Source organism: Mus musculus, chromosome 4, assembly GCF_000001635.26.
Source record: "Mus musculus strain C57BL/6J chromosome 4, GRCm38.p6 C57BL/6J".
NCBI classification, from domain to species: Eukaryota; Metazoa; Chordata; class Mammalia; order Rodentia; family Muridae; genus Mus; species Mus musculus.
This window is the reverse complement of record NC_000070.6, coordinates 63,745,290-63,765,428: the sequence shown is the minus strand read 5'-3', so window position 1 is coordinate 63,765,428 and position 20,139 is coordinate 63,745,290. Positions and strand designations below refer to the sequence as shown.

The 20,139-nt window shown below is 44.6% G+C and overlaps 1 long non-coding RNA gene across 1 annotated transcript in view; it reads right to left on the bottom strand.

The window, feature by feature from the left end:
- Positions 1-20,139, bottom strand: part of Gm42294 — a 76,794-nt gene that overhangs the window by 7,749 nt on the left and 48,906 nt on the right. The window lies entirely within an intron of this gene.

Below are 20,139 nucleotides of genomic sequence, written 5' to 3'. Positions count from 1 at the left end.
AAAGCCAAATGTCTACCATACCCTGTTCTCTAATTCCTAGTCTACCCAGAGGTGTTGTGCCTTCCCATAAGCCAAAATGAACCTCTTCTTAAGTTGCTACTAAATTTTTTGTCATAACAATGTAAAAGAAAAGTGACTAATACAATTACTCCATCTGCTTACTGACCTTGCACCTTCTTCCTCTTTCACACTCAGATTTGCTCAGCCCTGAAAGTCATGAGATCGTAAGAGTGTCGAGCTGAATTCAGTCCTGATATGCCACATCCAGTCCATCTTGGTCAACCAGGAACTGTATAAGTACCAGGTTATAGATTACCTTATATGAAAAAGAAACTAAAATGCTATTGTTGGCTACTATAAAACTAGATATTTTTCCCTCCCTGAGTCTTAGTTTCTCTTTTTTATGATTGGGTAGGTGTCAGCTCAAGTGGGAGTTATTGTACTCCAGTAGGCTAAGTATGTCAGGAGTTCATTTTGGTAGTACGTATGTGTCAGCCACTGGCTCTCACCTGTCTCTGAGCCAAGTGATGATAGAGAGGCCACTGCAATTCAGACAATCACGGGCTGATTCCCACATGTTTCTCCTTGAAGCACAATAAAGTCTTCTTCCTCCCCAAGTTCTTCATGCTGTTCATTCACCGAATGGAAACTTGTCCGTCACATCATCTATGAAAAGTGTTCTGGGGATCCAGCATTTGGGTCTGCTCTGAAGCCTCTGCTTTTCAAGAGCTCAAGTTTCAGGAGAGCACAGGAGTGAATCACAGGCGAGGTAGAGGTGTCCAGTGACTTAAAGAGATGCAGTAAGACTGTCATGCAGATCAAAGAAGAGTAGCGTGTAGGCAGCCTCTGCCTGGACCTCCTGGTGCTTTTGTGGAATGGATGACCATATGCCTACAAAATCAAGTTGCTTTTCACAGTGCACCAGCACCTGAGGCTCACGGGGGTTCACTGTAATTTGTCCAAGATCACAAAGTTTGTAGATGCTGTGAGGCATATCTAGTCTGGGTCTCCAAAGTACCCAACTTTGATGTTTCATGGAGTTCCCTGATTTTTTCCTTAGGCAGCCAGCCACACCTGCTGCTTGGGCACCTCATTAAGCCAGTACAGATTTGAAGAAAAAAAATGGCTTCTGGCCTCAGACTTTTTTGACCTGTAAAATGTGACTGTTGCTGCCATTGTTCCCCACATGTACAGACACAGACTTGGAGAGGAAAATGTTTTTATCAAGTGAAGGCTGGTCTACGTGGATTTTGGAAATGCCAAACAGGGGGAGCCTGGTGGATTAAAGAAAGGGATCGGAGAGTTGGGGAGGCTGTAAATCATGATGGACTCATAGAGGGGAGGGCACAGGGGAAATGGGGTTATCTGTGTGTTCTGGGACCACACCAGGAAGAGCTTTGATAACATTTCACCCCGTTTTCACTGAAGATTAGTCTGAGGTCCTAAAGTCCTACTGGGGCATGACAATAGAGAGATGTGTAGAAACCTAAACTAAAATAGGGATTGATACTGGAGTCCTCAAAGCTTAACAGAAAGCAGATGGCCCTCCAAGAACCAGCTTCTAAAACAAGAAGAGATTAAATTCAGATAAACATTCAGCTTATTTTTATTGTAAGGGCTTAGAGCGTGTCCAGAGAATGACTTGAAGCAGCTGAACAATTCTGAACCTCAAATGAGGCTAGAATACAACTGGGAAACAGTGGCCACTTTGGAATTCAACGATTATGAAAATAAATTCTACCTCAGCCAAGTCTTTGATTTTGAACTTGAACAGATCACTGACTCTCTTCTCTCTCTCTCTCTCTCTCTCTCTCTCTCTCTCTCTCTCTCTTGCCCTTCCTCTCTCTTCCCCTCCCTCCCTCACTCCAGTTTCTTGGGGGAAATGGAGAAAATACAGTCATGGCTTAGTTTTATGCTAAATTCAATATATGTCTATATGTCTATTATGTCCACTGGTTAGTTTGCCTACACCAACAATGCATTTTTTAAAAATCACAGTTGATATTAAACTTCATGTGTTGAAGGAAGAAAAACTGAGTACATGCTGGACTCTCAAGAGTGCCAAATACTACCCAAGAACTATCTTTAGCCTTTGGGGATGGAGACATGGCTTAGTGGTTAAGAATACTGACTGCTCTTCCAGAGAACCAAAGTCCAATTCTTAGCACCCATTTGGAGACTTACAACTATCTGTAATACCAGTTCTAGAGGATCTGATGTCCTCTTCTGGCCTCCATGAGCTCCAGACATACGTGTGATACACAGACATATGAAGCTAAAATACTCATATACATGATAATTAATTTTTAAAAAATATTTTAAAGAATTATTATTATTTCTCCCCATAGGGATTCTTCCAAGGAGGTAGCAACATCCCAACTCAATAGACTAACTGAAGGTTAGAGGTATTAGGTTGTACCTAAATATTTAATGAAAAATTTCAATTTAGGCATCCACAGTCTGGAGTCGGGTGACTTGAATTCTACCCTGACTTTTTGAGTTCCAGCTCTGTTCCTTACTGTCCCCTTGTATTTGAAACTCTCTGTAATGCAGTTTTCTCTTCTAGGACGTGTGAGCCCTCTTCTTGCTATAGTTGTGAGCCTGGGAATCTAGATAACAAGATGAGCACACAGGGAACATACAAACATGGGGTTACTCGGTAGTGAGGATGTGAAATGGAGGAGCTGGGAGCTGAACCCGAATCCAAACCCCAGTTTCATTCCTCTAAATCACATGATGGAAACAACCCATGCCCAGCCCTACATGAGAGAGGGCTGCATGTCCTCCAGACCCAGGGGCGTTTCCCAAAAGAATCTAGCTTTTCCACAAATCATTTCAGACCTGGCACAGGCCTTCAGATTTTTTCCCATTTGTTTTATTTCATTGAGTCAAATTTTCAGCCAACAACTAAAGTGTCAGTTGAAAGGTGGCATTAACATATCATTTCTTTTTTAAAGTAATTTTTTTATTTTTGACATTATAATTATATTTTCCTCCTTCCACCCAAATACTTTCATATATCCCTGCTTACTCTTTTTCAAACCCATGGCCTCCCAAATTCATATACTGTTGCAGATATAGAGATAGAGATGGAGATAGAGATGGATATAGAGATAGAGATTATAGAGGTAGAGACAGAGACAGAGAGAGAGACAGAGATAGAGATTGATTCATTAACACATGAATAAAACCCACTCAGTCTCCATTACTCAGTCTGTGTGTTTTCAGGGATGACCGTTTAGTATTGAATAGCTAATTGGTGTAATCGTCCATGGGAAAGATTATTTCTCCTGTTTTCAGCATTCCCTAGTTGACTGTAATTCCCTCAGTTAGGTGAGTGGTCTCTCTTCTATCCTAGCATGTTGATTGTTGACATCCTTGGTCAGCTTGTATTTGGGTTAAACTTTATGGGTGTAGCTTCTGGCCTTCCTAGGAGATACAATCTCACAGCAAACTTCCAGGTCATCTGGCTCTTACAATCTTTCTTTCCCTTGTTCTGCAATGTTCCCTGAGCCTTAGGTGTGGGAATTTCATGGATGTTTTGGGTCAGCTACACATCAGCAAACAGAAAGCAGGGAGCAATATGTGTAACTGGGGTAAGCATCAGTGAAATAAGAGGAACAATGGCAGAAATCTACAATAGGATCCAGCCACTGCTTTGGTAGATCTGGAATGGACTGTCCTGGTGGGAGATAGAATGCCAGAAGCAAGTTAACAGGGACCCACAGACTATATGGTCTTAGCCAAATCTCTTCACTTTCTAAGCCTCAGTTTTCCCAATGTAAGGAAGGGCTCAAATAATGTTTGAGATCTAATAGTCTTAACTGCTGGGAAAGAGGGCAGATAATAAGAAATTCAGTGAGATATAGTCCTTCCAAGAAATTTGTATTAAGCCCATGGGAGACAGCAATGTCAGTCTCTAGAGAAAAGCCATGCCACGCAAGCAAGAGCCTCAGATCTATTCCCTTATCACACAACTGTGGGTGCTAAATAACTGGTCCCTGTCCCAAGGTCCAGAATTTCCTATCCTCCAGATAACTCCTAAGACTAAAGTTGAACTTGGAAGAGCCCACAAACTTCTAGACTTGAAGCATTCTCTTGCTTAAAGAAAGAAAGATACACTCCACAGGAGATCACAGAGGGGAGTGACGAGCTATTTTTCCCAAAGCCAACTTCAGATAGAACTTACAAAAAATTCTTCAGTGAATGGCAGTTCAGATTTTCCCCAGTGCTCCTACAACTCCATCAGATGGGCCCTGCTTCTAACACCTCTAAGACAGAGACTCTCAATTAGAACATCAGGGTATGGGTAAACATATACATGGTTGTTATAAGAGCAGAGAGGATACTGTTGGCATCTAACAGGTAGAAGCCAGAGATGCTGCCACACATAGACTAGCTCTGTGAGAATTATCCAACACCAAATGTCATGCTACCAACACTGTGAACGCTTGCTCTAAGGCATCCCTAACACCTGTTCTTCTAGTTATTTCATCAAGTAGATTTGCCAGGCTAACAGCTAAGCATGGTTCACAGGTCGTGTAGCTCCTGATTCTTTAGCCCTCCCAGCTTACATTTAGGCCACAGAGGGAGAACACTGACTCCTTGCCATGTAACAAATTCAGTTTCTTATCTAACGCAGTATGAAACCTGACTCACATTTCTACTGAACAGGATCACCTTCCAGTTAAGTTACTGAAGATTTCAAGGTGGGAAGAGGGAAGTCTGGGTTGTCTCTACGATTTCACTACTGATTGCTCACTTGTCAGATCCTGACAAGCTTGAAAAACAGTTGCTGCCTTTTGTACACCACCCTTCCTACAGCACCTCTTAAACCATACAACACCGGATGCCATTCATTTGTGTGGCAAATATTTGTAGTAGCAATGCCAGTATTGAATGTAAGGGATTATCTATCTATTTTTATATATCTCATTTGTTGTGTGTACATTGTGGAGACATGAAAGCCAGAGGACAATGGTCATGAATTTCTCTAGTTCCACCACATGAGACCCTAAGATGAAACTTGAGCAAGCACCTTTAACTACGGAGCAATCTCCCTGACCTGGGATTATAGATTTTAAAAAGGAATAGTAAATGTCTTTAAAACAGAGAAGTGAGGGAGACAGATAGGTCAGCAGATAGCTCAGAGCAGCATGTGGGGTAACCCCAATAGAATACTATACCCAAGCTTAAGGATCAGATAGTTTCCCCAAGGGGAAAGTACTACTAACCTAGGCCAACCCCAGGGTAGCAGAGAGGTATTCCACATGAGGCAAAGGCAAATTCAGATGACCAAAGAGAATCATGAGCACAGTGCCTTCGGGGAATTCATGAGTCAACCCATGATGCTAACGAAGAAAAGGGAAAGGATAGATGTAACGGTGCAGAAAGATTGAAGGCTGGTGAAAAGATTCCTGTACTAGTTAGGAAACTGTGCTTTATTCTAAGAACAGGAGATCAAGGCTGGGTCAGAGGCAAAGCAAGGAGGATTTTCCAGTCCAGCATTTGCTAAGGATAATTTTTCCAACAGGCTGTTGTTCTTCTGGCCTGGATCTCACAAGAAAGGCCTCAAAAATCCAAGAGAGTGTAAAACCAGGAGTGAGGTGACACAGTATGGCATGAGATTTCTGTCCACCTTATGACCCAGGTACGACTCTACCCCCAGCCCGTCCCTCCACAACCTGCATAGCCAGTATCCCCCCACCCCGATATAAAGATGGGAAAAACAGATCATTCTGGAGTTCGAGATGAGTTCATGGGCTTTTGAATCAGTTCTATCTGGCCCCAGCTCCAGGGATTTTTTAATAAACAAAGTCCATCGGCAAAAGATGACTCCTCTCTGACATTCAAAGGCGTGAAGCAACCAGGCTTGAAAGTAGTGAGCACTCAGGTTTATATCCCAGCTTAATGTTTTATTAGCAGCTCATTGCCCCCCTGTGCAAAATGGAGGCTAGTATGCTCACTTCAGAAGGATGCATTAGGACTGACTAAGACGAGAGCATGCAGAATGTTTACACAGTGGTGTCACAGTGTCGAACAAAGGCTGTTAGCATTGTGGTGTTTGGTGCACCTAAGGTATGCTTCTCATCCAAGTCAGTGATGCTCTTCAGGGGACCAGTGACAATGTCTGGAAGCACTTTGGGCAGTCACAACCTGAGAAAGAGATACTACTGATGTCTCAGGGGAAGAGACAAGGGATGCTGTTAGATAGTCTACAGGACAACAAAGACTTGCCTGTTCTGCAAAGCCAATGGGGGTGCCTTGTTATGCAAGTCTGAGGTACTGAGTTACATCCACAGAACTCACATAAGAAAACTGCCAGGTAAAGCAGTCTCAGCACTGGAGATATAGAGACAGGCCAATCCCTGGCACTTCTTGGCCAGTCAGCCTTGCTGAACCAGAAGGTTCCAAGTAAAAGTGAGAGAACCTGTACCAAAGAATCAAGGTTGACCGTGTCCTGAGGAGCAACGTGCAAGGCTTACTCTTAGCTTCCATGCATGTGTGGGTATACACATATGCACTTATATGTATGCACATGTGCATATACACATACATGTGCATATACAAAATCAATGGCAATAAGACTGAGAAGTTCTGCTTTAAAACTGAGCACAGAGCATTCAGCCTAGAAGTCAATTACCTTGAAGGTGTTCTCATCTCAATTACTTGACTTGCAGAAGAGAATATGGAAAACCAGAAAAGGAAAAGGGCCATATCTCAGAGAGAGAATAGATGAAGAAGAACAGGATGCTGCAGCCTGAGAGAGAGTTATCTGGAGGCTCAGTGGGAAGGATGCTTCCAGGACCTACTCGTCACCCTTTCTGAAACAGTGGTTGGGAGTAATTACTCTCTGACCTTATTCAAGGAGAAAGAGAGCTGTCAGGGTGAGAGCACCCAGGCTGTGCCAGCTAAGGCTAACCTCATTAAGGGAAGAGATGAGAAGTATGTATTGTACCTTGGGTGTACACTGTATGAACATGGTGCCTTGTACCTTTACAGTGTGTGGTCGTATTGTTGTTACCTTGTCACTGGCAAGGAGAACACACGGAGGCTAAAGGAGGGATGAAGAGTTAGCAGAAGGTCACATGACTGAAGGAGGTATGGAACCCAGCTAGGAACAGCGCTCCAGGTCTTAGGATCTGAATCGCTAACCAAGACTGCTACCGGCGAGATCCCAGTGTGGTTCTGCACACCCATGCTTATAGGAAACAGCCAGTTTCTAAACATCAAGCTTGGTGTCCCAAAAATCAGCCAAACTCCCCAGGAAACACATTTCCCCACAACAGCCCACTCCCTGAGTGCCCACATGAAAGCCCTTGTTTGCCTGGAGACTGCAGAAGGGGTATGGCTTGAAGTCACGCAGCAAGTTGGTGACTGGTCTCCTGACATCTTGACTCTTTCATATTTGGAAACAGGAAAGCAAAAGTAAAAACACCCACTCGGCCTGTTGCCTTCTCAGGATGGACAAAGGACTGACCTTGAGCAGTTTCCTTCTGAGACAGAGATATTTGCATGTAGTGATTCCCCCTGAACCTTACCAAGGGTGTTTTCTCATGTCCTTTCTTCCCCCAGCTAAAGCGGGTCTCTGAATTGTTACAATAGCAACTGGAAGGGGGTGAGTATAGAGTAAACTAAAGCAAACTGAAGGTACCCAACCCAGGCGATTGATTTCAGTTCTTTAAATCTTCAAGCCTGAACCTGAAGTGCCACCGCTTTCCTTTTCAGAGAAGGAGAAGGTCACTTCTCTTCCACAGCAACCATGTGCCAGTCAGAAGCTTTCCCTCATTCAAAGAACTTTGAAGCAACAGACGAACATATGAGCACAACCTCAAAACAAGGCTCCTCAAAGTGTTTCCACCCATGACCCCTTTGGGCCTGAGAAGGCAGGGGACTTTTAACCACTCTTATTTAGTTGTTGTTACTAGTCAGACACTTAACTCTGCCATCCAGCCAGACTTGGAGGGGAATTGAGGAAAAAAAAAAAAAAAAGATGATGGGAACTTGAGAACAGGCAGGCTGGGAAACTCTCTTCTGAGTGACAGACCAGAGAGAATGCTGGGTAAGATGTATGCAAGTCAAAGGCATCAGACCTGTCCAGAGTCTTGGCAACAGTCATCTTCATGGAGGTTCTGCTGCTCCTGAAATGAAAGAGATTCTGGGCTTTGATGAGTCTCACACCGTCTTCTACTTTTCCTGGGGACCATGGGTGGCCCAGTCACATCCACTACACGGTTCCAACAAAGCTGAGTGGATTGCTACAGCCACTATCCTTCTATCTTTAACTTTTGGGTACTGATCTCTGCGTGCTTCATAGTTGGGGGCTTTATGCATTATTATTCATTTTATGTCTTTTCCTGAGAAAAAGTTACAACTGAGTCTTTTTAGGAAAATCTGAAAGTTAACTTTATCTGGCCACTATTTGAACGTCTTCCTTATGCCCTGGAGATCATTACGTACAGATAAGCACGTAGCTGGATGACACCATTAATTACTCCAGAAGTCTTCTTGGGGTATCTGCCCCTGAGCAAACTCAAACAGTATAAATGATGCAGGGCAAACAGAGATAACTGACAAACTCTGACTGGCCAGGAGACTAGGTTACAGATTCAAGCTCTCTTTTTATTATAGGCTTAGAACTCTTGAAAAAATGTAGTTTAAAGATAAGGGGCCGTTCAGGGAACACTCCTGAAGGGATAAAATTCAGTAAGTAAGCTAGATTCGCTAAAATAAGCTTTTCCTACTCTATAGCATAGGTGATGAAACACGCAGACATAGAGTAAAAGAAGTTAGGCATTAGTATTTGATACTCTTAAAAAGACTGACTCAGATATTTTCTGTTTGTCAGGAATGCTTTCAAACAGCAACCACTGCCAGCTTGAAAGCAGGCTGTCATATAATATATGTGTTTGCTTTGGAGGAGGCATTCTCTAGATTCTTTGAATTGGAGTTATAGGGCTGATAAGAAGAAGAAGAAAATCTGTTCTGTTTGTGGTTTCTATTATGTCAGAACTTGTAACCCTGGACATGTAATGAAAAGTCATGCATCTATTCTGTACCACTTGGACAATCCTTAGTCTGTCTTTGTTCTGTGAAACTTGTGTAAGGGAAGAAGCAACTGGTTGATAATGAGTCAGAGCAGCAGAAATGGCTGCTACTCAGAGCCACAGGCGCACTCTGGCTGTTACTTGGAGCCACAGGTGCAGCCTGGTTGCTAGGAAGTCAGCTTAGAGATTTCCCCTGACCATGGCACCTGGCTCAAAACCTCCCCCTTGCTGACTCCTCGTCCACTCTATGGGCCACCCTGTCAGCAAACTCCCTCCAACTGCCCCCTCCATGCTGGAGAAACCCTTCCCCAAGGCCCTGGTACACAGGCTTGCCATTCAGCCACTCAGGATTATTAGTAAGATGAAAAGCTAGGAAGTATTTGTGTATGCTCCAGTGTTTTCCATGGACAAGACATTGGAACCTGAGGACCTGTATGCTTCGGGATGAAGTTCTCAGCCACAAGTTTCTCTGTAGAGCAGTGGCTCTCAACCTCCCTAATTCTGTGGCCTTTTATATAGTTCTCCATGTTGTGGTGACATAAAATTATTCTCATTGCTACTTCATAATCGTAATTTTGCTCCTGTTATGAATCATAATGTAAATATCTGTATTTTCCGATGGTCTTAGGTGAACCCTGTGAAAGGGTTAGGCAACCCCCAAAGGGTTGAGACCCATAGGTTGAGAACCTCTGCTGTAAATGGCCATTATAGTGTATGAAGTCACCAGCCTGGCACATGAATTCTGGAATGATTCTGTGAAAGGAGTAGCTCTTATGGGCAAATTTTCTCTGGTACTCAGAGACACAGCCCAAGAACTTGCCATGAGTAGGGATTTAGAAGAATATGGTAAGGTTGACCATGGTTAACAATAAGCAGCAACAGGGACAGTAGCGTCTGCACTGAGTGACTGCAAAATGTTTATAAAACTCCAAGTATTTGTGTAAGTATAGAAATCAAATATTTACTCTCAGTAAAACATTTGTGTGCTGACAAGATGGATGGGTTTGCTTATTTTTACATACATCATTAGATCTCAGCTGAATGTTTGACACTGCATGGCGGGATGCATCTCCAACACTTTTCAGTGTTGATTGACATCTTGACTTTATGACTGTCAATGCTGAGCAGGTCATTTCACCTAAATATCTAGCTCAGCCCAACAGAAGCACGTTGACGGTCACTTCAGAAGACGCCCGAAATTATATCCGAATCCTGAGCCAAATTCACTGAATGATTTTTTTTTATGAAATTCATCGGCAACTTTAACAGTGATTTTTTTTTGTTAGAGTCAAACACTCTAATACAACATAACAGATTACCAATCTGAAACGTACAAGCTGAAGACTAACAGCAGGGAGCTATTGAATGGCTGTTTCCTCTAACTAAGTCGCTTTGCTTCTGTCAGAGCAGGAAGCTTTTGTGGATGCACAAAAAGGACAACGTAACTCATCACATGCAGTAGACTCGCCTTGGAGCTGAGGTGCTACAGGCAGGGTTCACTGGAGCTCTACGTCGTGATGGTATGCACAGGGCAAAGTGCGCATGTGTTCAGAACCAAGTCTGCAGGGTTGCTAGAAAATCTGTCACGGTCCACCAAGCTCAGTTGCCTGACTCTGGATGGAGTTGCAACCAACAGTTTTAGAAGCAGTACAGCTATGCAGGTGGCTCAGTGAGAGGAGCGCCTGCTGTACCAAATGAGGACCTGCATTAGTGCCCCAGAGCCTACATAAAAGCTGGCTGTGGTGTGTATGTCTGCAACCCCAGCCCTGGCGGAGGAGAGACATGTTGACCCTTGGAGCTCAATAGCCAGCCACTCTAGCCAATTGGTGATCTCCAGATTCATTAATAGACTATCTTCTGAGAGAGACAGAGAGAGAGAGAGACAGAGAGAGAGAGAGACAGAGAGAGAGAGAGATAGAGAGAGAGAGAGAGAATAAATTTTTCCTAAAAAGAAGCTGTGCAGTAAGAGGAGGAGGGAGTGGAGAGTCAGCTAGTGAGACACACCAGAGAATATGAGTTAAAAAGGCAATGCACGGCTGCTTTAATGTGTTTTCTAATATCAAAATCAATGAGAACAATCACTTTATGGCCAGGCCTCTGAGGTCCATAATAGAAATCTACTGATCAGAAAAAAAAACAAAAAACAAAAAACAAGTGTTCCCTGACATGGTATGAAAATCAAACTTTTATCATTTAAAGCACATTGGGAGGTTGTCTACTGCGGCAATCAGCAAATGAACCCTTGCCCTTTATTTTCTCCCACATTAAACAGACTCTGGGGGTGCTCGGGGAGTGACAGCCCTGTGCTCAGAGTGCTAGATTTCCTCATAGGTTGCTCAGATGTAGGCAGGCACAGGCAGGCAGCTCAGTCCAAGGGAGGGGGTTCTGAGGATGAGGAGCCAACAGAAAACATCAGGGTCTCTCTGTTGTGGCCTTTGACCCAGAGGAATCTGCATCATGGAGTAACCTGAGTCCTCCCTCAGAAAATTAGCACAGAAAAAAAAGCCATTTTAAACACATTACTATGAAGAGGCCACCCAAATCTCTACCCTTGTGGATAGGATCAGTACCCTTAGAGAGGATTCCCTTCTATAACTGATAAGGCTGATTTTTTTTTTTTTGAGGATGCAGCATGATTGCATCTTTGAAGGAGGGAGTGAACCCTTACCAGGGATCAAATCTGCTGTTTCCTTGGTCTTGGGCTTCCCAACACCCATGACAATGACCAACACACTTACAAACTACTTAGACCATGGAATTCTGCTGTAGCAACACAAATGACTGAGAGGAGGCGAAAGCCTAGAGCTGTAAGAGTGGGCCGCATCTTAAGCCATGAGCCCATCCTGCTGAGGAGGCCAGTGTGTCATCCCTCAAGAGTTCTTACTGTGTTCTCTAGTTACCGTGACTATACAGTGACCACAGGCATCACCACCTCCTGTGTCCTGTCGCTCTCCGCCCATCTCTGTCTCTGACTTCCACGCATCCCTGAATCTCTGCTTCATTATCCTAGTTGTGTGTGCCACTGTGCTTGAATTTCTTGTCTGCTCCCTCCCCTCCCCCTCATTCCCCCTCACACACACTGCCTCCAGCAATGTGCCAGCACTTGTGGGCTTTTATGAAACCTGGCTCTGGGCGAACCAGTCCTTTGACTCTGTCGATATTAAGCTAACTGACATGTTCACTTACGTCTTAAGTTTCTGATTAGGTAGTCTGCTTAGCCTGCATTGAATCACTTCCTTTCCCTCTGATAGTGGAGCTGTTCCCTAACAGTTACTCATCCCCAGCCCCAACTGCTCATCACTTGCACTCCTCGTCGCTGCTCCGAATTCCAAAGCTGTTGAATTTGGCATGTGTTCTAACATTTCCTTCCACGAAACCCCAGTTTCATGTCCTGTTACAGAAGCATTCCACAGAAAGGCTATGATAAACTTGCGACCCTCGGGAACTTTCATGGTTATGAAGACTGAACCGCTGACAGATTCCAGACAGGCTGCCCATAAACACAATGCATCATCTACCCTTTCTACAGGAGCTGCCCACTCTCCTCTGCTGCCTCACTGCCTGCCCATCCCCCACACCCTGCCCTGCGTGGAGCCCTGTCTTGTTTCTCTAACTACTCTGACCTCTGCTGGCCGAAGCTTCCAGAAGAAACTGAGCAGAGATGCAGCACCCTGGGAGCCAGGGTCAAGCTGGAGCCTTGTACTCTGCCACTCACTTCGGTGATTCTCAGCAAGCAGCCTCACCTTTCTGGCTCTGTTTCCTGCTCCTCGATGTTGGAGTTAACCACGCCTACCTACCAAGGTTGAGATGGAATCAAGAAAGATCATGTAGATACAGATTGTTTGGGCTGAGGGAATAGCTCAGTTGGGAAAGTGCCTTAAGACCAAGAAGACCTCCCAAGTTCAATCCCTCAGAAGCTATAGGGAGAGATAAAGACAGGAGGACCCCTGGAGCTCCATGGCCAGCTAGCATAGCCTACTTGGAAAGCCCTCAGGTCACTGAGAGACTGTCCAATGAACAAGGTAAAGAACAGTGCCTGGGGGATGACATGAGAGGTTGCCTTTGGCCTCCATTCACAGGCATGCACTTGTGCACACCCATGTGCATAGTGTGCACATACACATGGTGCTGAGAACCATCCACAATATGGGCAATGATGCTGAGGCATTTCTTCTTGTCCTCTCTCTTTCCTGGGCTAACCAACATCAAGTCTCCGGCAGTGTTCTAACTAATAACTAATTACCACAAGAGTGGCATATTGACTCTCGGCAGCAAGATCCAAGTGTCATCACGCATGCCCTTCTGGATATTATTTACTTTTAACATCCCCACGCCACCACTAATAATAGCCCTCGGTTCCCTACACCATCCATGAAATCTACCAGAAAACCCAAACCCACTCCCTCCTGTTTGAACTGTCTTAAATCCTTTCGACCTGTGATAACCTGCCTCAACCGTGATGTGCACTCACTGGGCCCTGGCTACATTTAGTGTTCCCTCAAGCAGTTATATCCTGAATTTGAAACATTGATCAGTTTCAAATTCCTATCTGCTGCCTGTGGGATGTTTGCAGGCTAGCGGGCAAGATTGCTGTGCAAACACGCCATGACACTGCTGTGTGATAAGACATCTGCAATTGAAGAATGGGCTGGACGCATTCGGAAGCATGCGTGAGTTTGGAATCTTTGCAGGGCTGCCAGGGTGGATGCATGAGTGGAAGAAGGACTACAAGAAGCATGCCAATACGCTTGTGGGAAAGCCCAGGAAACCTCGACCTTACACAAAGTACTGCAAGCATCTAAGAATGCTCAGAGTGGGAGAAATAGTCTTCCGCAGGGAAGAACACGCCAACTGGTTAGCCAATAGCAAATGTCCAGCCCTGAGAACACCCACACCAGTAACAATCTACAGACTGAGCAGGTTCGATTTACATATTTATGGGTAGAAACATGGAAATATACATAACAGCAATTAATGAAGAAGAGGTCATGAATTTGAAAAAGAACAAGGAAGGTATGTGGAAGGCTTTGGAGGTAATGAAAGGGGACGGGAAATGATATAATTATATTGTAATCTCAAAAAATAAAGTAAATATTTTTTTTAATTAATCAATCCCAAATCAAGAAGCAACAGGAAACCATCTGCTGACAGTCTCATTGTTCATGGTGCACGATGGGAAACTCTCTACAGTACACTCTGGGGAAAGAGGTCCTCCCAAACTAGGATGCTAAAGGGCTAGGCAAAGATGGTGGGGAAACCAAAGTCTGAGCAGAGGAAGGACAGGGGGAGTCCCAGAAGCCCTGGACATTATGCCAAAGCACCCTTCACAGGCACAGAATTCAGGTCCCAATTCCACATGGTGGGGAAATGTGGAGCCTGGAGAGTGGAAATGATTTGGACCACTTCTGCAGTCAATGAATTTCCTCTCAAAGTCTTGCCTTTGAAGCAGCAGGCCTCTAGGAGCAGTGTGATATATTTCTAAATGAAACTGACACAGGCTTAAACTTGAGCTGCAATGTGCCTTTCGGTGGCTTCCATTGACTGACCCAGCTAACACCCACCACCAGAACCTTCATTGAGAGATGCCACCAACAATAACAGCCCTAGTTCTGTGATATGCCATCTTTATTCTCAATATAGCTTATACACTAAGAAAATCCGGGTAGCCGGGGAAGGTGGGTTGGTATTCAAATTGGTTTAAGTGAAGAGGGAACCCTGCCCTGAAACCTTTTCCTCTGTCCACCTTTGTAAGAAGAGACAGACACTCTATTCCAAAATATTTCCTAATTCCATTCTTCCCTGAGACCTTCCTGTTGTTAACACTTTATCTGAAATGCCAGCACGCTTCTCCCAGATGATCAGAAAAATGTCCCAGCTTGTCTCCCTGCCTGTCCATTCCCCTTAGGCTGTAACCAGCAAGGTTACATTAGCTAGCAAGGTCTTCTCATAATAAAATCAAAACCTGACAAGGTCTGTGCCCTGTGCCTTCAAAGACACATACCTCACTGGAAGGAAAACTAAGTCTTAGCTTTCCCAAGAGGCCCTATATGGTCAGCAGCCTCTATTGCCATCCAACCCTGCCACCTTGTTCTCACCTCTACTTCATCTAAAGACCTTGATTTTTGTCCTCTTTGCACACCCATGCCTTCTTTACAACCAGAAACTCTCTTCACCAAGCTGCCCACAGCCTTCCTGGCTCCTATAGGTTGTGGATTCTCTATCTCCTCTCAAAGAGGCTTAGGCTTTTCTCTTTTTGCAATTAATGTTGTTAGTTGGTGTACAGAACAGTAAGTTTCTTGGGGACATTTCCGCACAAACATGTCGTCGTATTTTCTCCATGTTTGCTCTCAAGATGCATGCCCCCCCCCATTCTTCCTCCTCCCCACTTCTTGGTCTCCTCCTGATGATTGGTGATCTCTCTCTCTCTCTCTCTCTCTCTCTCTCTCTCTCTCTCTCTCTCTCTCTCTCCTCTCCTCTCCTCTCCTCTCCTCTCTTCCCCTACCCTCCCTCAATTCCCTCCCCTCCCCTCTCCTCTTCCGCTCTCCCCCTCCCTCTCCCCCTGCCCCCTCTCTTCCTCCTCTCCCTCCTCCCCCCTCCTCCTCCCCTTCCTCTCTCTCTTCCCTCTCCTCTCTCTCTCTCCCCTCTCTCCTCTCTCTCCCCTCTCTCCTCTCTCTCTCCCCCTCCTCTCTCTCTCCCTCCTCCTCTCTTTCTCCCCCTCCTCTCTCTCTCCCCCTTCTCTCTCTCCCCTCCTCTCTCTCCCCCTCTCCTCTCTCTCTCCCCCCTCCTCTCTCCCCTCCTCTCCCCTCTTCTTCTTCTTCTTCTTCTTCTTCTTCTTCTTCTTCTTCTTCTTCTTCTTCTTCTTCTTCTTCTTCTTCTTCTCCTCCTTCTCCCTCTTCTCCTCCTTCTCCTCCTTCTCCTTCTCCTTCTATCTCTCTCTCTGTCTCTCTCCTCTTCTTTTTCTTCTTCTTCTTCATCTTCTTCTTCCCCTCTCTCCCCTCTCTCTCTTCCTTCTTTCTTTCCTTCCTTCCTTCCATCCTGCTTACTGCCCCCCTCCCACTCACCCCCTTCCACAATCCTCCCCTCCAGCCCTCCTCCTTTTCTCCTCTGACCAGATGCCTTTCCCAGGTATTCCCCCTCTAACCTGGCACATCAAGTCTCTTCAGGACTAGGCATGCAGTGGTGGTCTTTCTAATCACCATCTTTTACATACATACACACACACACACACACACACACACACACACACACACACACTTGTCTAGTTTAATTTCTAAACTGCTGATCAGCATTCCATGTATTCTTTTCAGAAGTGAACAATTCCCACATTTTGAACTGTTGACCATTCAGGGACAGGTGAAGTCTCCCTGCATCTTACAGCACCCTGCTCCAGACAAGCAGCCCCTCAACTGCAGCCCCCATGTTCTCCCTGCTATCTTACTGTGAATCAGTGAGCAGCCTTCTTGATTACCAGGTTACCACCACAATGTCATCACGCTTGCAATAAAGTAGCCCTCATTCTATTTGAGAGGTTTCAGAGTGAGCCAGATGTGCTGCTAGCAATCCTTATTAGACTCGATTGTTGCAATTGCTCTCTTTTATAGTCAGTTATTGCAGTGATTTGCTTACTCTATTAGTTTAAAAATTAAGATTTGCCACAGGTACCTATGGAAAGGAAAAACACTGTATTTGTAGATGTCCGCAATGTGTATAGTTTGACTTGAAATTTTCCCCTTTGTGGTGGTATAAAAGCAACACATAGCTTTTATCTTCTTGTACCTAGAAGTCCATGACAGATACTCTCTGGGGATTTCTGTCAATGGCAGCAAGCCCTAGCCACCATCAGCAACTCAATAGAAACTCTGTGGTGCCCTGTGGCACTAAACTAAGAGGTGAAATGTTAAATTTGACTTCAACGTACAGTATCTTCTCCTTCAGTGAGTTTCTCTGGCTTTCACCCTATCACAAGCTGCACCATAGGTGGAGGAGGCCCTTCATAGGATTCGGTTACTTGCAGTTTCAGGCATCTGGCAGAGAGGTATGCAAACATACTCCCTGTGGACAAGAGGGGACTGCTACATGAGCTTTGTGAAAGTGGGTTTTCTTTTTAACCTACCTTCTGCTGTTTCATTGGTGAGTGCATTTGTTCCTTCTTTAGAGACAAGCTGATTACCATGTGCCTTTGAATCCTTTGAGAATGCAGAAAATAAGAAATACTTAGACCCACTGAAATAAATGTTTATGTTACCCAAGAGGACTTTAAAGATGGCAAGCAAACACACAAAAAGATAATTACATCATCAGTCACTATATCATGATGTTACTACTTCAAACCTATCAGAATAGCTAAAACATGCTGGGCATGGAGGTACAAACTTTTAGTCCTAGCACTCGGGAGACAGAGACAAGCAGATCTCTGTGAGTACAAGGCCAGCCTGGTCTACATAGTGATTTTTAGGGTTTGAGGGCTACACAGAGAAACTGTGTCTCAACGCAGAAAAAAAAATGGTTAAACCAGAGCTAGGGAGATGGCTTAGCGAGTAAAGGATGCATCCTAAGCATGAGGAACTGACTTCAAATTCCCAGAACTCATAGATAGCCAGGTGTGGTGGTGCACATCTGTAATCCTGGGACTTCTACAGGGAAATAGGAGGCAGAGGAAGGAGAATCCCCAGATGTTCTCAGGCCAGCTAGGCTGGCCTAGAAAAACAAGGTATCACTATCTGAAACAAAGTAGACAGCAAGGACTGATATCCAAGGTTGTCCGCTGATCTATGCATACATATATCCTATACACACATGCACATACTGTGGTACATGTCACACCATATATTCACACATACCGTGGTAACATGTGTATACCTAAACATTATATGCATACACACATCGCATACATACCTGTGGCATACACACACACATGATAGAAATAAAAATGGCTAAAATAAAAACAAGTGATAATACCAAGTTCTGAAATGACTTTTGGATCTCTGTCATGTTGCTGATAAAAATAAAATGGTCTCTGAAGCAACTACAGCACGTTCTTACACAAAGAGCATGTGCTCAACAAACAGCCCAACAGTGCCGCTCTTGGTCACTGATGTCAAAGAAATAAAAGTGAGTTTGCACAAAGACCTGTACATGAATATTCATAACAGTTTCATGCATAATAGCTAGACATAATTCAAATGCCCTTCAGTGGGTAAGGTTAAACAAATTGGAACATCTGTACCCTAGTAGAGCTCTCTGTCATTAAAAGAAATGTTAAGTAACAATGGCAAAGATCTGGGAGAATCGCAAAGATCCATTTCTTAGTAGGTTTGCTACCTCAAGCATGGATAAGCAGGGGCCATAAAAGCTACCCTTTGATGGAATTCACCTCAACAGTTGTTAGTTATGAATCAAGTACCCATTGCCAAGCCAGGAGGAACATCTGCATGACTTAGCACCTTCCCTCCCAGCTTTGATGGCGGTCCAATGGAAGTGACAGAAAGAGCCAAGCCAAGTCAGAGCATTTGGTGACAGAGAAGATGGGATGCCTCGAAAGCATTGAGGATAGTATCACTCCCAGCTGGAGGGAAGGGATGCAGCAAAGGAGGAATAGGGGAATGGGGAGAGAAATCAGAAGCTTCCCCAGCAGAGAAAACACCGTGGGTGAGCATTAGACTGTAGAGGACTGGAGAATCTACATCTTGGGAACATAGGAAAGGTGAGTCTGGGCCCCGGGGAGGATTGACAGCAGGTAGTGTCCAGGCCAAGGGCTTTCCGAAATACTGAGAGGAACTGGGTTGTGTTCAAGAATAGGGGCCACCAAACAGGGACATGCCATGGGCTACTCTAGGTGCCTGGTTTCTTTATTCTTTCTCCTCACCTCTCTTTTTTTTTTATTATTTAGTCCTTCCTTCCTTCCTTCCTTCCTTCCTTCCTTCCTTCTTTTCTTCCTTCATTCTGCATGTATATGTGCCACAGTGTACATGTAGAAGCCAGAGGACAATGTGTCAGGTCTCTCTCTCTCTATGTGGATTTCCAGTATTAAAGCCAAACCATCAGGCTTGGCAAGAAGCACTTGCGCCTGCTGAGCCAGCTCACAGGCCATGGATTCCTAATTGCTGTAGACCACCTTTATACAGGGTCCTCTATGCTTCTCTGGTGTCACCCCTCCCCACCTCCAAGACTGAATTCAAGCCCCACCTCCTCTTCCAGAAGGGGATTCAGTCCTCCAAATGGAGGCAGAGAGATCTCAGTGAGTTTGACGTCAACTTGGTCTACCTATTGAGTTTCAGGACAGCCAAAACAACATAGTAAGACCTTGTATTTAAAAAAAAAAAAAAGAAGAAGAAGAAGAAGAGGAAGGAGAAGTGGGGGAGGAAGAAGGGAAATGAAAGAGAAAATAGAAAAAGAAAGAATGAGAAAAAGAAAAGCAGTTGTCTCAGGATGAAATAAGTCGATAATAAGTCAATTGATATTTGCCTCCCAGCATTGGGTTAAAAAGCAAGTGTTTAGTGAATGCTAGCACATATCAGCTGCCATGCCCTCTCCCATCCACAGCCAACATAGGCAAGGTAAACCACTGGCATTAAGTTAACTTTGGGACAAAGGAGTACAGAAGCCTATGTCATTATCTCTCTGACAGTCACTTCTAACTACAATCACAACCAGATACTCTCTGCTGGAACATAAATAACCTTATGTTTCACAGGCTATGCCCATGTCTAATTGTAACTTAAAATGGACATCTTCCTGGCTCTGCTCTCTTCCATCCAGAATGACGTAGGGCGGGTACCTTTCTGACTGTCAGTACTTCCATCTATAGAATGACAGGGAGATAAGACGGTTTGTGGCGCTTGGCAAGGGGCTGATGTGAACGTGATTTCCATTTCCTGTTGCAAGCCACACACCTCCTAGTCCCTCACTTTCACTTCCAGAAGGAACACACTTCCCAGACCAGCTCGGCTGGCTGCAGTCCAGGGCAGGAGCAGGTACATTTTAATTTGCCCCACCCATTGACTTAATGTATTCTTGATCTCCTCCTCCAGGGACTTTCCTGACTTCCTTCTGTAAATGAAGGAAAGAGCACATGAGCATACTGTACATAAAT